This window comes from Sciurus vulgaris, assembly GCF_902686455.1.
Source record: "Sciurus vulgaris genome assembly, chromosome: 11".
Classification (NCBI taxonomy): domain Eukaryota; kingdom Metazoa; phylum Chordata; class Mammalia; order Rodentia; family Sciuridae; genus Sciurus; species Sciurus vulgaris.
Window position 1 is genome coordinate 109220328 of NC_136472.1, and position 19448 is coordinate 109239775.

Sequence of the window (19448 nt, forward strand, 5' to 3'; positions counted from 1 at the left end):
CCGCGCCCGAGGCCCAGCCCACACGCCCCGCCCCCAGCCTGCGCGCGCACCCAATGCGCGCGGCCGAATCTGGAGCCTCTCTGCGAGCTCCCGCGCACGCTGAGTTCTGACCCGGCGCAGGCCACGTGATCCCGTCCCCGCCCCCTGCTAACGGTCGGCTGAGGCCTCGGGGGCTTGGGGTCTGCGGGAGAAGTGGTTCGGGGTTTCTAGGACTCTGCGTTTTCAAGTCGCGTTCTCTGCGAGGAGAACCTACTCTTTTCTAAGACTGACCTTCGGCTCCAGCCTTCCCTCAGACGAGTTACTGTGGGCAGCTGCCCAGGAACCCATTATAGAGGTTCTCCCACACGGCCCTGTAGCCATTTGCCTGTCCACCGACACAAAAAAATTGTTCACCGACTCTAAGAGAAAGAGATGGAGGGTGAGTGCAGTGCTTTGTCTAATGCTAACCAAACAGACCCAGCAGACCACCCAGCATGGTTTCCTTAACCCTGACCTGACCATGGTGAGTGAGCAAGAATTGTCGTGTCCCATTTCACATTTTCAGGCATTCAAACTGAAATTTTCTATTTTGTTAAGTTTGAGCCAGATGTCAATCATGTTGGTTTAAAAGCTCAGGTGCCTCAGTGAATTGTAGATTCAACAACTTGGGGGAAATGGCAACTATTAAACCATATTCCACACTTTCAGATACAAATGTATCATAACGACAGTCTGATAGTTGACACACGTATTGGCTGTCTCCACATCTGTGTGGAAGCTATGTGTGAAAGGGCTGCCGTTAAGGGTACTGCTTATACCATTGCTCCAGGCTGGTCCCAAAGTGTCTCTTTCAGTGCAAATTGTATTTGAATAGTAGCCTGTCCTGTGCTTCTGGCATTGTTATCCCTGTGATTATGATGTTTTACCTGTAAGTCTACAGTCTGCATAAAAGCACAGTTTGTGGCATAAGGAAACAGGTAACAAGTCAGCTACAGTCCCCATGGGAGGCCTGATTACTCTTAGGACTGGGACTGCTGGCTACACCCATCACTAGGAGATATATGGATCACCTCCGTGACAAGTAAAAAGCTAGTTAGCATTTACTGCGGTGATACTACTACCTTAGAATCTTCCCTGATTGACAGACATACTATGGTTGCCTAATGGTGGTAGGACTTTTCATGCATGGATTAAAAAAAAAAGACTGGGGATGTAGCTCAGTGGTAAAGTGCCCTTGAGCTCAATCACCAGTACCAAAAAAGAAAAATATTACACACACACACATACACACACACATATATATATATATAAATACTTGTCCTTGAAAATCTAAAAGACCACCAGAGATGACTCATACTCATATCCCTGAAAGTGGAACGTGTAGGCTGTTTGGTAAATACAGACTCTGAGTTTTTATTAAGCCTCTTTCTACTTTATAGTTTTGTGGTGGGGGCACGGTTTCATGGAAATTCAGCACAGGGGTACTTTTCCAGGGAGTTACATCCCCCATTCTTTTTTATTTTTTTATTTTGAGAAGGGTCTCCCTAGGTTGCCAAGGCTGAAATTTTGTAATTCTCCTGCCTCAGCCTCCAGAGTGACTGGGATTACAGGCGAGAGCCACCACGCTCAGCACTTACTTTTTGGTTCTAAACTGAACTCCCAGAGCTTTTGCTTTTATTTTTTTTCCCCCCAGCAGCAGTGGAGATTGAGCTCAGTGTTGGTCTACAACTGTGCCATCTTCCAGTCCTTTTCATTCTATTTTGAGACAGGGTGTCACTGAATTGCTGAGACTGACCTCAAACTTGCAGTCCTCCTGCCTCAGCCTCCCAAATTGCTAGGATTACAGGCATGTGCCACCATGCCTGACCCAGAGCTAAGAAATTTAATCAAACCAACCTGAGGGTTTTGGGTCTAGTAAGTGTTATCCTCCTCTTATTTCCACATGGTGCCAGACATGTTAATCAGCTAGTAAGCTTATTCAGCCATACTATTTAATGAACAGGTCTTCATACTTAGCCTTCAGTTGGCAAATCTCATGGTGATCAAATATCAAAAGAGGATATAAAATATATGTTGTTACTACAGAAAATCCTTCTCATTCTTCTTAGGGGAAAGCTCCAGGACAATTACTTTATTAGTCAATAATTATTTCAAGAATATTGAAGGAAAACATGAAATAACATTAATAAGGGGCTATAGCAAATAATTGACTTTTTTTTTTTAAGGGATTCATTTGAAACAGTCTTTACTCAGAGAAGAAGTGAATTTTTTTTTTTTCCTTTCCTGGAAAATTTTTCCAGGAAAAATTCTAAGTCAATTCTAAGTTGTTTTCTGAGTCAATGAATTTATCATTCTCCTAGATATTTAAAATATAGCAATGTAAAATGCTATTTAAGGGGCTGGGGGATAGCTCAGTTGTTAGAGTGCTTGCCTTGCAAGCACAAGGCCCTGGGTTCAATCCCCAGCACCACAAAAAAAAAAAAAAAAAAAAAATGCAATCCAGGTGACTTGGGAGGCTGAAGCCGAAGGATCACAAATTTGAGACCAGTCTCAGCAACTTAGCAATGTCCCAACAACTTAGCAAGAACTTGTTTCAAAATAAAAAGGGCTGCAGCTGTGGCTCAGTGGTTAAGCACCCCAGGTTCAATCCCTGATTATTAAAAAAAAATCCTACTTAAATGACTTGTATTGAGAGAGGGAGTGAAAATGAAAGGCAAGTGTTAGGAAAAGAATGGAGCAAATAAAAAATAGTATCTACTCTTATTTCTTGTCTGCTTCTCTCTGTATAAAGTTTGCCTCTGGCTTCTGAGTAACTGATTTGAAAACTGATGATTGACAGGTGACACTGATCTTTGAGCTATGGATTCTGTTCCAGGAATGACCTAGTCAAATGTTCCTAAGTGCCATGTCCTCAGGAGCTAAGAAGATGACCTTCATTACTATGGAGGAAAGAATATGGATATTTCTCCTATAATCCCTAGATTAGAGAATTAGTTTGTGTATAAGGTCAACTCACAGGAGATAAGATGTTTCAGAAAAGTCTTTTTTTGCCTTACTGAAATATGTACTATAGTTAATGGACTTGCTGTAGAATTGAAACAACTTTCAGTAAAGTTAATGAGTTCATTTTAGAAGTATTTGATTTGGTAATCAAAATAGTCTCTTGTTTCTCTAAAACATGTAGAGAAAAAATAAAAGCTCTTACATCATGAATTATGATTCATGAAAGCCTTTAGTTTTGGTGATCTGATTTTCCTTCTATAAGACTGCAAAAATGATGCTGGGCGTGGTAGCACAAACTTGTAAAGCCAGAAAGAGACTCAGGAGGCTAACGCAAGAGGATTGCAAGTTCAAAACCAGTTCAAAATTCAGCAACTTGGTGAGACCTGTCCCAAAAAAGTTAATTAATTGATTAATTAATTTTAAAAAATTTAAAAAGAAAGGGCTGGAGATATAGCTCAGTGGTAAAGTGACCCTGGGTTTAATCTTCATATATATATGGAAACAATAACTAAAGACTCCAGATAAAGAAGTAATACTAAAATAGAATCAGAAATAAGCCCATTAACCAAGCTTGATGGCACACAAGTTCAAATCCAGCTACTGATACCCTCTCAAAATTTTTTTAAAAAGTTGCAGCAGTGCCAGGTGGGGTGACGCATGCCTGTAATTCCAATGGCTCAGGAGGCTGAGGCAGGAGGATTAGGAGTTCAAAGCCAGCCTCAGCAATTCAGGCAATTCAAGCAACACAGCAAGTCCCTGTCTCTAAATAAAATATAAAAACTGCCTGGTGATGTGGCTCAGTAGTTAAGCACCTTTGGGTTCAATCCCCAGCACTGAAAACCAAAAAACAGAAAAAGTTGCAGGGTTTGGGGGTATAGGGATGTAGCTCAATGATGAAGTGACCCTGGGTCCATCCTTAGTAATGTTACAGGAGTCTCAGACCAGAGGCCTGATTCTGGTGCTCCAATAAATCAGGTCCAGCCACTTACCACACAAACCTAGTAGAAAGGATAATGATGAAAATTATAAAAGGAACTTCAATCAGTGTGGAAACACCAGGAAAACAAGGGAACCCACATTCTTATCCCTGTCTTCAAGGGGCTGACAATGACTTTGAAGTTGTTGTTACTGGAATCCAAGGTGACTCAGAGCAACAGAGAAGATGTAAAATGGAGACAGAGATACCAAGTCTTTACACCTGCATGTAGCCAGCCATCCACATTTAAAGACAAAACCAAAATCTAAGTCATTGTCAGTATTGCAAACAAACAAACACACCATAAATGTCTGCATACTTGGGTTTCTGCAAATGGCCCAGAATTAAAGACCAGTGGGAATGAGATGGACTTTTAAGAAATAATGTTCACACAGTTGTTCATATATTTTTTTATTTGTTCTATTTAGTTATACGTGACAGCAGAATGCATTTCAATTCATTGTACACAACTTCTCATTTCTCAGGTTGTACACTATTTATAGAGTCACACCATTTGTGCAATCATACATGTATATAGGGTAATGATGTCTGTCTCATTCCACCATCTTTCCCATCCCCTGCCCCCTTGCCTTCCCTCATTGCCCTCTGCACAATCCAAAGTTCCTCCCTTCTTCCCTTACCCTCCACCCCCCATTATGTATCAGCAAAATATTTGGCCTTTGGTTTTGGTGATTGGCTTATCTCAGCATGATATTCTCCAACTCCATCCATTTTCCTGCAAATGCCATAATTTCATTCTTCTTTAAGGTTGAGTAATATTCCACTGTGTATATATACCAGTTTCTTTATCCACTCATCTATTATAGGGCATCTAGATTGGTTCCACAACTAAGCTATTGTGAATTGAGCGGCTAAAAACATTGTGTCACTGTAGTATGCTGATTTTAAGTCCTTTGGGTATAGGTCAAGGAGTGTGATAGCTGGGTCAAATGGTGGTTCCATTCCAAGTTTTCTAAGGACTCTCCATACTGCTTTCTAGAATGGTTGCACCAATTTGCAATCCCACCAGTAATATGTGAGTGTACCTTTTCCCCACATCCTTGCCAACATTTATTGTTGCTTTTATTTATTTATTTATTTATTTATTTTTGGCACTGGGGATTGAACTCAGGGGTACTTAACCACTGAGCCACTTCCCCAGCCCTATTTTGTATTTTATTTAGAGAAAGGGTCTCACTGAGTTGCTTAGCACCTCACCATTGCTGAGGCTAGCTTTGAACTCTCGATTCTCCTGTCTCAGCCTCCTGAGCCCCTGGGATTACAGGCATGCACCACTGCGCCGGGCTTGCTTGTATTTTTGATGATTGCCATTCTAATTAGAGTGAGATGAAATCTTAGAGTAGTTTTGATTTGCTGTTCTCTAATTACTAGAGATGTTGAACATTTTTTCATTTATTTGTTAATCAATTGTATATCTTCTGTGAAGTGTCTGCTCAGTTTCCTAGGCCATTTATTGATTGGGTTATTTATATTTTTGGTGTTAAGTTTTTTGAGTTCTTTATAAATTCTGGAGATTAATGCTCTATCTGAAGTGCATGTGGTAAAGATTTTCTCCCACTCTGTGGGCTCTCTCTTCATGTTATTGTTTCCTTTGCTGAGAAAAGGCTTTTTAGTTTGAATTCATCCTGTTTATTGATTCTTGATTTTATTTCTTGTGCTTTGGGAGTCTTGTTAAGGAAGTCTGGTCCTTAGCTGACATGATGAAGATTTTGGCCTACTTCTTTGGTGCAGGATCTCTGGTCTAATTTCTCAGTCCTTGATCCATTTTGAGTTGAGTGTTGTACAGGGTGAGAGATAGAGGTTTAATTTAATTTTGTTACATATGGAATTCCAGTTTTCCTAGCACCATTTATTAAAGAGACTATCTTTCTCCAATGTATGTTTTTGTAGCCTTTGTCTAGTATGATATAACTGTATTTATGTGGGTTTGTCTCTTGTGTCTTTTATTCTGTATCATTGGTCAACGTGTCTGTGTTGGTGCCATTACCATGCCATTTTTTGTTACTATTGCTCTGTAGTATAGTTCAAGGCTTGGTATTGTGATGCCTCCTGCTTCACTATTCCTGCTAAGGGTTCATTTAGCTATTCTGGGTCTCTTATTCTTCCCAATGAATTTCATGATTGCTTTCTCTATTTCAATGAGGAACGTCAATGGGATTTTAATTTTTTAATTTTTGCTGCAGTATGGGGATGGAACCCAGGGCCTTGCACATACTAGGCAAGTGCTCTACCACTGAGTTATACCCCCAACCCTGATTATTCTCAATCTAAGAATTTCTCAGCTGGGTGCAATGCACTTTATACCTGTAATCCCAGCAACTCAAGAGGCTAAAGCAGGTGGATCAGAAGTTGAAGTAAGCCTCAGCAACTTAGACCCTGTCTCAATAAATAAATAAATAAATAAGGGAAAAGGATTTGGGATATAGCTCAGTGGATATAGCCCCTGGGTTCAATCTCCAGTACAAAAAGAAAAAAGATCTAAGTATTTCTCTTAATCAGAAGGTACCCTGAAGAAAGCTAAACCATTCACAAACTGGGAGAAAATATAATACAAAAACTGTTAAAAATATTACTTTCTAGAACAAAGTTGCTCAACCTTGGTACTGAAAACATATGGGACCAACTATGTCTTTGTTATGTGGCGTTTTCCTGTGCCTTGTAGGCTTCCTGGCCTCTACTTACTAAATGCCAGTTATGGCTATCAAAAAACATCTCAAGACTGCCAAATGTATTTTGAATTGGGAACTCTCCTTCAGTTGAGAACTACTGATCTAAAATAGGTGGAAAACTATTGCAGTTTAAGTGATAATGGAATAGAAAAAAGGGCTTAATAGAATAGGAAACCAAATCATGTGAAGATGCTGAACTTGTTGGTAAATCATGGATTAAAACACAAAGATACCATTTTATGTTTACAATTGGCAAAAATTTAAAAATGCCACAATAACAAGTGTTGTTGAACACTCATACAATGGTAGAATGCATACGGAACATGCATGAGGCCCTGTGTTCAATCCCCAGTCACAAACACATCCACAGAAATTATGTATGCCTCATAGCCACCAAATTCTCTTAAACCTTGCACATTTGTACCAGGATATATGTGCAAAACCTGATTCAGAGCACTTTTAAAACAAAACAGGAAACCAATGTATATGAACCGTGAAATTGATGAATTGTAGTTTTTGGATAGAACATTACACTGCAGTAAGAGTGAACAGTATACAACTATGTAACATCTTAGAGGAATCTCAGGAACACAGTGTTGTGGGGCAAAAGCAACTTGCAGAAGATGACATATATGATTCCATTTACACAAATCACGAAATATGTTGTCTAGGGAGATAAACATATAAGTGAACTACAAATAAGAGAAAGAACATTATAAACACAAAATTCAGAATAGTAGCCAGGCACAGTGTCCCCCACCTGGAATCCCAGTGACTTAGGAGGCTGAGGTAGAAGGATCACAAGTTTGAGGCCAGACTTGGCAACTTAGTGAAACCCTAAGCAACTTAGGGAGACCCTTTATGCCAGTTATGAGAATCAGTCAGGGCCGAGTTCCTTTTCCCCAGATATGAAGATTGAACACCCATGGAATGCCAAGGCAAGTGTAGAAAGCAAGTTTTATTTAAAGAATAGAACAGAGGTAGACTTCTCCTGAGAGGAAGAAGGGGATACAGAGCTGGTATCGAAAGACATGGGGGTGTCCTATACTTTTTGGATTTCCTTTGTTCTTAAGGCCTCTCCTCCACACCCCATTCTGCCTATGGGACCAAAAAGTGGGCCAAAGGTGGAATGATCATGGGCAGGAAGGGAGCAGCCAAGAGGCATTAATTGACACCTCCTACAATTCCCTGCAGGGAGGAACAATCCCCTGGAGACAGGTCACCTTGGCAACAGGTACAGGAGGAGGTAGAAGGACTTTGGAGTTATTAGCATTTGATTTCCTTTCCTGAATCAGCCCCCATCTTTCTGATCGAACCCAGTCATTTATTACCTACTTTGACTTGTCTTTTTGTCCCTCAGACTCACTAACCCTGGGTTCAATCCACAGTACCAAAAAAAAAAAAAAAAAAAAAAAAAAAAAAAGGAGAAGAAGAAAGGAAAAAAAAATTGATTCAGAATAGTAGCTTCAAGGAAAGGGAAGGAATAGAATGGGAAAGGACATAAACAGAACTTCACAGATTAATGGTTATGTTCTATTTTCATAATCAGGTGGTAGATTTGTGGGTGTTCATTGTATCATTTTATGTACATTTAATAACTACTTTAAAATAATAAAAACAGGCTTGGCGGCATACAACTGTAATCCCAGTGGCTCACAAGGCTGAGACCAGGGTATCACATGTTTGAGGCTAATCTCAGCAATTAAGCAAGATTCTCAGCAATTTAGTGAGACCCTGTCTCAAAATGAAAATTAAAAAAGGACCTAGCTGAAGATGTACCTCAGTTTGTAGAGTGCTTGCCTGTCAAGCACAAGGTCCTGGGTTCAATTCCCCCACCGCAAAAAAAAAAAAAAAAACCAAAAAACTGAGGGATTTGACTCAGTCACCCTTGGGTACAACTCCCAGCACAAAACAAGGGCTGGGGTTCAGTAGAGAAGTGCCCCTGGGTCCAATTCTCAGTCAAAAAATAATAATAATGGGCTGGGATATAGCTCAGTTGGTATAAGCACTAAGCCCTGGGTTCAATCCCCAGCACCACAATAAATAAATAAATAAATAAAATAATACTAATTTATCTTTAGAAATACCATTGCTTTTATTGGCTCTGAAAGGAAAAATATCATTTTTAGAGAAAGTAATTTCTAATGTTACTGAGTTTATACACCAGTATTCTGAGAGTTTTACATATATGAACTCATTTTATCCACAGAATATCCTATGAAGTAAGTGCTACTATTGTTAGCACAAATGACAAAGGCAGGAGTCAGGAAGCAAACCTCAGGCCACCAATTCTTTTTTATTCGGTATTCAGCGGTGGAGTCAATGGTGGAGGTGTAGTCAGTGGTGGAGGTGGAGTCAATTGGTGGAACCCTGGCGTGGCTCATTTTCGGGGCAGAAAATGGCAGTGGGCTGAAGCAAGAGTTTGGGTTATATAGGCTTCCTTTAGTGTGGGACAGGAGGTCCTGGGGTTCATTGTATTGGGATCCACTGATCCACTCCTTTAGAGTGGGACAGGAATGTGAATAGGGAATTTCTTGGGGCTTATTGTATTGGGGTCTGCTGACCCATTGGAGGTGGGTCAGGTGTGAATTCTTTTGTATTCCTTTACTCTGGCTGAGGCCTGGGATTTTAAATGACAAAAGCTTCAATTTTATCCCAACAAGGTGGATGGGGGAAGAGCTGCAGATAGGGGAAATGTTCTTGTACTTATTCTCCATATCCTTCAATTACTATTTTTGGTTTACAAATGAAGAAACCACCACATAAATTAACCTAAATTTTTGTTACAGAAAGCTCAGTCCTTGTCCCTGATGCCAATCCAATAACAAGCATATAGTTTTGAGAAAAAGGAAAAAGAAAGTTTTATTGTTTTGCTAGTAAAGGTGTACTGGGGAGTCATGTCCCAGAGGCTGTGATTCTGCCCATCAGGAGAAACTGAGAGCCTTTTTTTTTTTTTTTTTTTTTTTGTACCAGGGATTGAACCCAGAGGCACGATAACCACCAATCTACATCCTCAGCCCTTTTTGAAAAAATATTTTGTTAGAGACAGGGTCTGGCTGAGTTGTTTAGGGCCTTGCTAAATTGCTAAAGCTGGCTTTGAACTGGAGATCCTCCCGGCTCAGCCTCCCCAGTTGGTGAGATTACAGGTATGTGCCACCATGCCCAGCCCAGGGGCTTTAAAAGAGGTGATTCAAAGGCTGCATTCCGTGCACGTTCTGTCAGAGTTGTAATTCACTTGTTAATTTGGGAAGTAGTCTTTTCCGAGATCCTCTAGTGCATCTACAAAGTCTGACTTACTTCATTCCTGTGGTGGGTGTGTGCTCAGGGACAGATAACTCTGCATAGGATGGGGAAGAAAGGTAATCCTGATTCCCCTGAGATTAGGGATGGGGAGAGATTAGAGAGGAGGAGGAAGAGAGGAAGAGGAAGAAAAGAAACATCTCCCTTTTAAAAATAAATTGCACCCGGCACTGTGGTGCAGCCCTGTAATCCCAGCAGTTTAGGAGGCTAAGGCAGGAGGATCAAGAGTTCTTGTCCAGCCTCAGCAATGGCAAGGCACTAAGCAACTCAGATCCTGTCTTTTTGTGTTTTTTTTTTTTTTTTCTCTTCTCATTTGAGCGGCCAGGGATTCGAACCGCGGTCCTCGCGCATGCTAGGGGACCGCTCTCCAAAAGGAGCTATTTCTTCAGCTCCTAGATCCTGTCTTTAAGTAAAATACAAAATAGAACTGGGGATGTGGCTCAGTGATTGAGTGCCCTTGAGTTCAATCCCTTGTACCCCCCCCATAAAGAGAAAAAATAATAATAAATTGCACTGAGTTGTAGTTCAGTGGTAGAGAGCTTGCCTAGCACATGTAAGTACCACATACAAATAAAGGTATTGTGTCCATCTACAACTAAAAAAAAAGAAGTTGCAGTGACAGAGCAGCAAGGGCTATATTCAAAGCATTTAGTGGACCACTGTTACACGCTTATCAATAACACCTCCTTTCTCAGATTTCAGGTTTGGATGGTACCTGAAGGCCAATCCTGAAGAAGTAGAGACCATGAATTGTTGAAAGGAAGGAAAAGCATTTGATGGTCCCTGCAAAGGAGTAAAGGCCAAGGGCCAAACTGGCCATTTCTGTTCCCATTTAAGAGTTTAGAATTTCAGAGCAGGGCACAATGATGCTGGTCTGTAATCCCAGGGATTTGGGAAGCTGAGGTGGGAGGATCACAAGTTCAAGACCAACCTGGACGATTTAGCAAAATAAAAAGACCTATCTCAAAATTAAAAGGGCTGGGCATGTAGCTTAATTGTTAAGCACCCCTAGAACCAATCCCCAGTATGGCAAAAACAAACAAAAACTTCTGAAGTTCTGGAGTCATTGTTTTTCAGTTTGCTTGTTTTTTTTTTGTAGTGTTTGTTGTCTTCTAAATTTCTCCAGTGATTCATAGCAAGAAATTTAAAACTACTGACTACAGTGTCAAGTACCTGTAATCCTAGCTTCTCTGGAGGCTGAGGAAGGAGGATCACAAGTTGGAGGCCATCATGGGCAATTCATCAAGACCCTATTTCAGAATTTAAAAAATAAATAAAAAGGACTGGGGAATGTAGTTTAGCAATTGAGTACCCTAGATTCAATCTCCAGTATCTCACACACACACACACACACACACACACACACACACACACACACAAGACAACCAAAGGAAAGGAAAAGGGTGCTAAACTGGCTATCTGAACACTTCAGCCACTTTTGTGAGGAATTGCAAACCTGTAGAGTATCAGTTACCTTAAGGTGTACAAGCAATTATTGGGTCCTGGAGCTAGCCAATCAGAACTGGTCTGTGCAAATGAAAGAGCTCTGGCACCAAGAAATAGGAAGCTTTAGGAAAGCTTTCAGCTCAAAATTGTTAGTCATGTTACTTGAAGTGGAGGTTTCTCAACTTTTGTTCCATTGTCTGTGAAAAGATGAGCAGTGGGCTAGGGTTGTGGCTCAGTGGTAGAGCACTCGCCTGCCATGTGTGAGGCACTGGGTTCCATTCTCAGCACCACATGTAAATAAATTAAATAAAGGTATTGTGTCCATCTACAACTAAAAATATATTTTCTAAAAAAATATGAGCAGTGATCCAACAATTAATGTATTATGCTGTATCTTATTATTACATTTTCAAGACAAAGAATGGGATGATGGCAAAGGCAAGCTATCTGACTTGATAGAGTGGGTCCTTTGGGTTATGAATGATCTGGCTACAAACTTATCTGAAAAACATGATAAAAATATTTCGAACATTATAAATTGACAGTGGAATAAATTTTCATTTTTACAAAAACTATGCATTGCTGAAACTGGAGATGGTAGTTAAAATGCCCTCTTTCTTTCACTCTGTGGACACATTCACAGCAGATTCTATAAATTGCTAGTAAAATGTTTCCTGAAACAGAAGTTTGTTTAACAAGGGTGATTTTTTGTTGTTGTTGTTGTTTTTGAGGGCCTTGCACATTTTAGGTAAGTGCTATACCACCGAGCTTCATCCCCAACCTTCAAAGGTGATATTTTTGTTTCATATAAGGAAAGCTATGATATAGATTTTGTTTTTTATACCCATGTACATGATGGTTGGGAATCTAGGTTGGTTATTCAAGGGTTATGGAAAATAATATTCCTGTAAGATAGACCCCTCCAAAAAATGGAGAGAAGTGCAGCTAGGGAGGAGGGAGGGGAAAGTAGCCAAGGATTAGCCTCCCAGCAGGTCTTTTTCTGATAACAATGGGCCCTGGGGGAAAGGGGTGGATACTGAATATGGGCTGTAAACTTTGACTTTCCCCCATGGCAAATTAGTCCTAAATGGAGGCATAGCAAGTACCAATGGGCAAGATTTGAGTATTCATCCCTCAGGGTCTGGACTCTTATCTCCCCAGACAACAATGAGTTTGTCTTTTTACAACTACCCTCCTAAATTTAAGTTTTAACCTATACAACTAGCCCCTGAGGTCAAAACTGCACGTGCACATCTTCCAGTGATTACATTACCCTCATTGAACCCTATAAAACCAAAATCCCCCCTGTAACTGATGGTCATTTTCCCATTCGGAAAGTGGGCCCCAACGGCATGAATAAAGGCTGAATCCATTGGTCTGCATCCCATCCTTTGGTGCTTATAGTTTATTATAAAAACTCAAAGTCTGAACCACTTAATTAATGTACACTGCATCTTCATTTTAAACTAAGCTACTTAGAGTTAACTTTCCTTTTCACAAATGACAGACAAAATGGTTTTCTTCTCACAAAAGAACTTAAATTTTATAAATGTATTTATTATCATAGTTCATAATTTTTTACTTTAATTTTAGAAAAAAATGCTATTTTATGACGATGTTTTTAGTCCATAAAAAGTGATATTTATTGTTCTTTTATGTCACTGAAGTTGTATTGCCTTTTAAAATAAACTTTTTTTTGGGGGGGGGGGGTGCTGGGGATTGAACCCAGGGCATTGCTGCTTGCAAGGCAAGGAGTCTACCAACTGAGCTATATCCCCAGCCCTAAAATAAATGTTTTTAAATAACATTTAAGCCAGGTGTTATGGTGCCCACCTCTAATACCAGCAACTTAGGAGGCTGAGACAGGGCAATTGGAAGTTGGAGACCATCCTGAGCAATTTAGTGAGATCCTGTGTCAAATAAAAAATAAAAAAGACTTGGGGTTTGGCCTGCTTAAAAAGTAAATGAACAAATATAATAGTGGTCCACTTTATGCTTTGAATATAACCCTTGCTGCTCTGTCACTGCAACTTATTTTTAAAATGGACATGATTCTTTCTCTTCCTCTCTCCCTGCTTCTCCCTAATCTCTTCTCCATAATCTCAGGTGAAACAGAGTTACCTTTCTTCCCCATTCTAGTGAAAGTTATCTGTCCCTGAGTACACACCCACCATAGGAACAAAGTAATCCAGACTTGGGAAATGGTACCAGAAGATCTCAGAAATGACTTTCTCCCAAGTTAACAAGTGAATTACAACTGCAACAGAGAACACATGGAATGTAGCCTTTGAATCACCTTTTTAAAAGCCGCCTGCTCTTGCTAATAGGCAGAATCACAGCCTTTGGGACAGGAGTCCCCTGTGTTTCTCCTTTGCTCACAAAGTAATAAACCTTCTTTTACCTTTTTCTCAAAACTTTATCCTCCTTATTGGATTGGCACTGGGGACAAGGACCCAGATTTTGGCAACACTAATAGTACCGCTTTTGTTATACAGGAGCAAGATCCTAATGAACTGTTCTCCAATAGATAACAATCATAAACTCTGAACACACACAAAAAAATACAACTACCTGGAGTCTGGAGATTGAGCAGAAATTAAAAGAATGAAAATATGGACCAAAGTAATGGCAAAAGGGTGTATTGGCATCAGCTGCCACCAGTATTCTGTCCCCCACCACACCATTTTATAACCCAGATCATCAGTTTGTGAATATTCTAGCCGGCCATTGGTCTGCTCATCAGCCTGCAAACATTGTTGGTAGTCATTGGCCCAGATTTTTAGCCCACTAACTCCCTAATTGTTATTAGCCTGTGAAATTCCACTACTTACTATAAGCTGGGGGTGGGGGGGTGGGGGAGGGGGTGGAGGAACAGTTAGCAGCCAAATAAAATCAGACAGAAAGCGGCCAAAGCAAGCTTTATTGGAATTTGGCTCTTGGGTGAAATTCCCAGACCCCCTGGGGTACACTCAGGTTAAGGACCTGGAGAAAATTGCACTTGGCCCAGGCTGCCCAGGGTCTTTGTGGGCCATAATGGGCGGGGGTCCTGCTGAGTGACAGTTGGACGTAAGGGTCAGTGGAGTTTTCCTTCCGGTTTGATTGGTCACCATGTGGTGCGCTGCCCTTTGCCTCAGTTGCTCTGCTCTCTGACCAAATTCCGATTTAGTAAAATAAATTAGTAATTTAGTAAAATTATGGCGGAGACAGCCCAAAGGAGTTTTGGGGTCCAATGAGCTCCCGGTATTTCCCATTAGCCGTCCAACTTTACCCAGATAGTAAAGTTTCTTTTTATGCAGAAGCAAAAAAAGGCATCCCAATTTCAGCTCGTGCACACTGGAAAAATGGCGGATGGAAACGTTTTCGACTTTTGGTGGTCCGGAATGGAATAAACAGAGGGGGTGCAGCTAACTGGAGGCCGGGATGTCTCCACTGGCGACCAGAGCCTAAATGGAATGGGTGGTGTGGTCTGTGTGTGTGCGAATGGACAGACCCCTTGTGGAATGGAGGGTAAAGATTGGAACGGCAAATGGAAAAACCCTAGGGAACTTACCCATCTGATGCTGGATAAAGAGAAACGGAATGGAGCAGAATGGAGCAGAACGGAATGGAATCTCCTGGTTTTTCTGAGGGAGGGGGTGGGCCTCAACCCAGATGGGGGAAGCCCGAAAACCCTCCCAGGTTTTGGCACCAAATGTAAGCTCAGGGGCATGGTCAGCGGCCAAATAAGATCGGACAGAAAGCAGCCGAGGCAAGCTTTATTGGAATTTGGCTCTTGGGTGAAATTCCCAGGCCCCTGGGGCACACTCAGGTTAAGGACCCGGAGAAAATCGCACATGGCCCCGGCTGCCCAGAGTCTTAATAGGCCAGAATGGGCGGGGGTCCTGCTGAGTGACAGTTGGACGTAAGGGTCAGTGGAGTTTTCCTTCCGGTGTGATTGGTCACCATGTGGTGCGCTGCCCTTTGCCTCAGTTGCTCTGCTCTCTGACCAATTTCCGACCTAACACTTTCGAAGAGCTCTACCACCATTCTCTCTCTCTCTTCCCCTTGCTCTCACACATGCTCTCTCGCTCTCTCTCTCACAATCTCTCCTTTTTGCTCTCACTCGCTTTATCTCTCTCTCTCCTCCTCACTCACTTGCTTTTTCGCTCGCTCTTTCTCACCCTGCAGGCAGAGTTTGCTTAATAAAATCTCTTGTGTGAGTTCTTGTGTCTGGAGTTGTTTCTGGGTGCTTTCATTGGTGCCATGACTCCGATGGGCTCTTCTACCACCACTTAGGTGAGTGGAGTCCCATCTGCTACCCCAGAGCCACCACAGAGCCCCCCAGACACTGGGCTCACCTTCCATTCATCTGGATGCTCAGTTCCACATCCACCACTGGCTTCAAATTGGTGAGTTTCCCCCTAGGTCAACTTAAACACTCCTCTGCTGACCTGAGACACAACCATTGATCATCCAGTGCCCTTGAGGTAGTTGAGGAGTGGGGGGTTCCCTCAGTCATGAGTTTTACATTTATGGCTGGCCCCCTCAGTTGACCTTATCTGAGGAGTGGGTCCCCGATCTTTATGGTGGAGATTCTCTCTCAGGGTTGAGGCTCCTCTTCACTCTCTCTCTCTCAAAAATCCTGACTCACTGTGCTGCCTTCTTGTCTCCAGCCAAGTAGTCTGTGACATTGGGACACCTTGGACACTGACTCAGCTGTATCAATCTCCACCATGGGACCTAGGTCTTCCATTCTGGCAGATTCACCCCTCTGGTGTCTACTAGACAATCTTATACTCCTTTACCTGACCCCTGGCTTAAAACCACCAAAACTTATCCTTTAGATAATCAATCCAAAATGGCCACGTAATGGCATACAACTTCTGTGAGTGAACAGGCAGATGGAAAGGGATTCCTTATCTTCAAGCTTTCTCTTTCTTGTACACTAAACCTGATTTTTGCTCTTCTTGCAAACCCGAACAGTCCTTCCTCCACGTCTGCCGGTTCCTGCTCCTCCATCTCCTTTGCCCTGTTCTGTTTCTGCTTCCATTCCCCTGCCAAACACACCCAGTTCTCCTGCCACAAGGTCCCATGCACATATTCTAGCCCCCCCCATGGGAGGTGGCTGGTGTGGAAGGAGTAACCCTAACCAGCCCAACAGTCAGTGACATGTCATAGTAAGGATTCTCTGCATCCAAATCTGACCTGATTACCAACCAGGAAAAAGGGTTAAAGAGCCCTGGGTAATTTCCCCTGCATAGCCTTGCTGAAGCCTACATTGGAATGTAGACTGCAGCAGGCTGGTCAAGGGATCAACCTGAGACTGAAGAAAAAAAAAAAGTGTCCATTTTAAACTTTTCCTGGGATGCAACACAGAACTAACTCTCTCTCTCTCACCCCCTTTATCTGCCTTTCTCTTTCTCATTCTCTCATTTTACTAAAATAATGGCCATTATCATTTTTTCTTCTAGGACTCTTGTTTTATCTTAAATGCTTTATTTTTTGAGCTCACAATTTTGAAAGAGATTTACATCATTTAATGTTCTGTAACTGGATCTGAACCTTATGTTAAAAAATATAAATGTATTTCTAAAAGATCATGAGAACCCAATCTGTTTAAAGGTTTATGTCATGAAACAGGAAAGCATTGCCACTTTGCCACATAGAAGGAAAGTTAAAAGTTCTCTCAGCCTGTCTTTGATTCATGTTTTATATATAATGTCATATTGTGTTGGTTAACATTCATATAGACTCAGGAAACAATATATGTAAACTTTGTAAAATGATATATATAGAGAGGAGGCAAAGATCAGTTTCAGAACTAGGACACTTTGCCTAAGATTTGTAAAGAGCTCTGCCTCACCTGAGATAAGGCTCTGCCTCCCACCCTGCTGCATGTCAGAATGGCTCCAAAATAAGCTAGACTTCAGCTTATTTAAAGTTATATTCAAAAGATTATTTTTTTGTTGTAAAATTACTGTGATCTCAAACAGAGGATATAATGTATAGCAATAGCTATTACATAAACTAAATGTTTTACTGTTGTTAATTCCACTTTGTATTTTCCTTGTAAACTCTATAACTGTTGCCTGATTAATGTTTTGCAGAAGTACTGCTTCAAGGACAAACAACCTAAATCAATTTGAGATAATAAGCCATCACCTATAGGACAGATAATATAGACCCCAATTAAATAAAAGGGGGTAAACGACTGTAAAGTTATAAACATTAGAGTTAAAGACCAGTATTCTTACTTTATGACTGGTGAGACTGGCTTGCTGAATGTTTAAGAGCAAGTTTAAGATAAAGATTAATACAGGGGCCAAGAAAACCAATATTTGGATCTTGCCCTCTGAATCGGCCTGAACCTGGGGAATGGGACGACTTCTCTAAGGAGCTTTGCAACTCTGGGTCACATGACCTCCTGATCAGGGAGATTGATGAGACCACTAGAGGATGAAAAGTCAATCAGTGCACCTGCTGCAAAGAGGAGGGTCATTGAAAAAGGGAGACATCCCTGCTGCTTCCAAAGGAAGCCACCTCATCAAGGAAACCCTACCTAGTGAATGGCATTAAAGGAGCTAAGAAACTGCTCTCAAGTTCTCCACAAGTAACCCCTGTGGGAACTCAGCTGACCCTTAACAGCAGATAGGAACAAGGTCAATTTGACCAGCTTGGTCTTGAACGCCTAGCAAAAATAATTCTAACCAAAACACAGTCATAACTTGGTTTAAAAGGAAAGACAATAGTTCCTTTATTGAAACTTAAGACCTACATTTGTGTTAGCCCCAAGAATAAGTAAGATTGGAGGCTAAAAAGGAGATTCTTAGGCAGGAATGCTTGATAACTTCAAGAGAAACTGCCAGAGTCAGAAATTTTTGGTCATTTTAAGGTCTACAGATCTTCCTAAACAGGACCATGCCTTCTAAATTGCCTACAGAAGTTCCTAAAAGATCAAATATACAAGTTCACCAATTGGTCAATCAACCACTTCTCCTTCAAGACTACCACCCCTGACACCCAAAGCTGAGACTTAGGATTCACTATTGACACCTCTGGTTCCAAAAACTCTGCTCCCACCTAAAGCCCTCCCTAATCCTCTTTTTTGACAGGAATGAGACTCTTCGCCCCTAACCTGCTGGAGGAAGTTGCAGAAGAAAGACCATCATCCCGCCCCTGGTATTTATAAAAAACAAAAAGGGAGGAATATTGGCATCAGCTGCTGCCAGTATTCTGCTCCCCCCTCACCACACACACCATTTTACAACCCAGATCATCAGTCTGCGAACATCCTAGCCAGCCATTGGTCTGCTTGTCAGCCTGCGAACATTCTCGGCAGTCATTGGTCCAGATTGTTAGCCCAAGAACTCCCTTGTCAGTCATTGGTCTGTTATTAGCCCACAAAATTCCACTAAAGAATAGCTCCACCGCCATTGTCTTGCTCTCTTTCTCACTCTCTCTCTCTCTCCTCAGTCTTACTTGCTTTCTCTCTCTCTCTCTCCCCTGCAGGCATACACTCTGCCTGTCTGCCGAATAAAATCTCTTGCATGAGTTTCTGCATCTGGAGTGGTTTTTTTGGGTGCTTTCAGGGTGTGTGTTCATTTTTGCAACTTTACTCAGACAAGAGGCACAGTCACAGCATGACACAGTGGTTGAAGGTCTAACAGAAAACCAACCAGGCTTCTGGCCTTGGGAACCAAACTAAACCAGAACTGGGAATAGAGACAGACACTGAAAATTGAGGAAGAGAATTGGCTTAATAGAAGGCTGCATATTTCTACATAAAGAATTATTTATAATATCACTTCATAGCTAAGTGGTAGATAGCTTGCCTAGCATGTACCAAGTCCTGGGTTCAATCCCCAGCAATGGAAAACAAACAGGTGACTTAAAATAGAAGTTTTTTTTTTTTTTTTTAAACAGGTGACTTAAAATAGAAGTTTTTTTTTTTTTTTTTAAACAGGTGACTTAAAATAGAAGTTTTTTTTTTTTTGTTTTTTTTTTTTTTAAATCTTTAAAAGGTAGAAAAGAAGGAGCAGAAAAACAAAATCAATAAGATAACAAATAAGCTATCC

At 41.3% G+C, this 19448-nt stretch overlaps 1 long non-coding RNA gene across 1 annotated transcript; it reads left to right on the forward strand.

Moving 5' to 3' along the window:
- The first annotated feature begins 150 nt into the window (after positions 1-150).
- On the forward strand, positions 151-18833 carry LOC306640036. The gene is made up of 3 exons (XR_013757725.1): positions 151-418; positions 15670-15782; positions 18486-18833. It is a non-coding gene; the product is annotated as an uncharacterized lncRNA (long non-coding RNA).
- Positions 18834-19448: the final 615 nt, after the last annotated feature.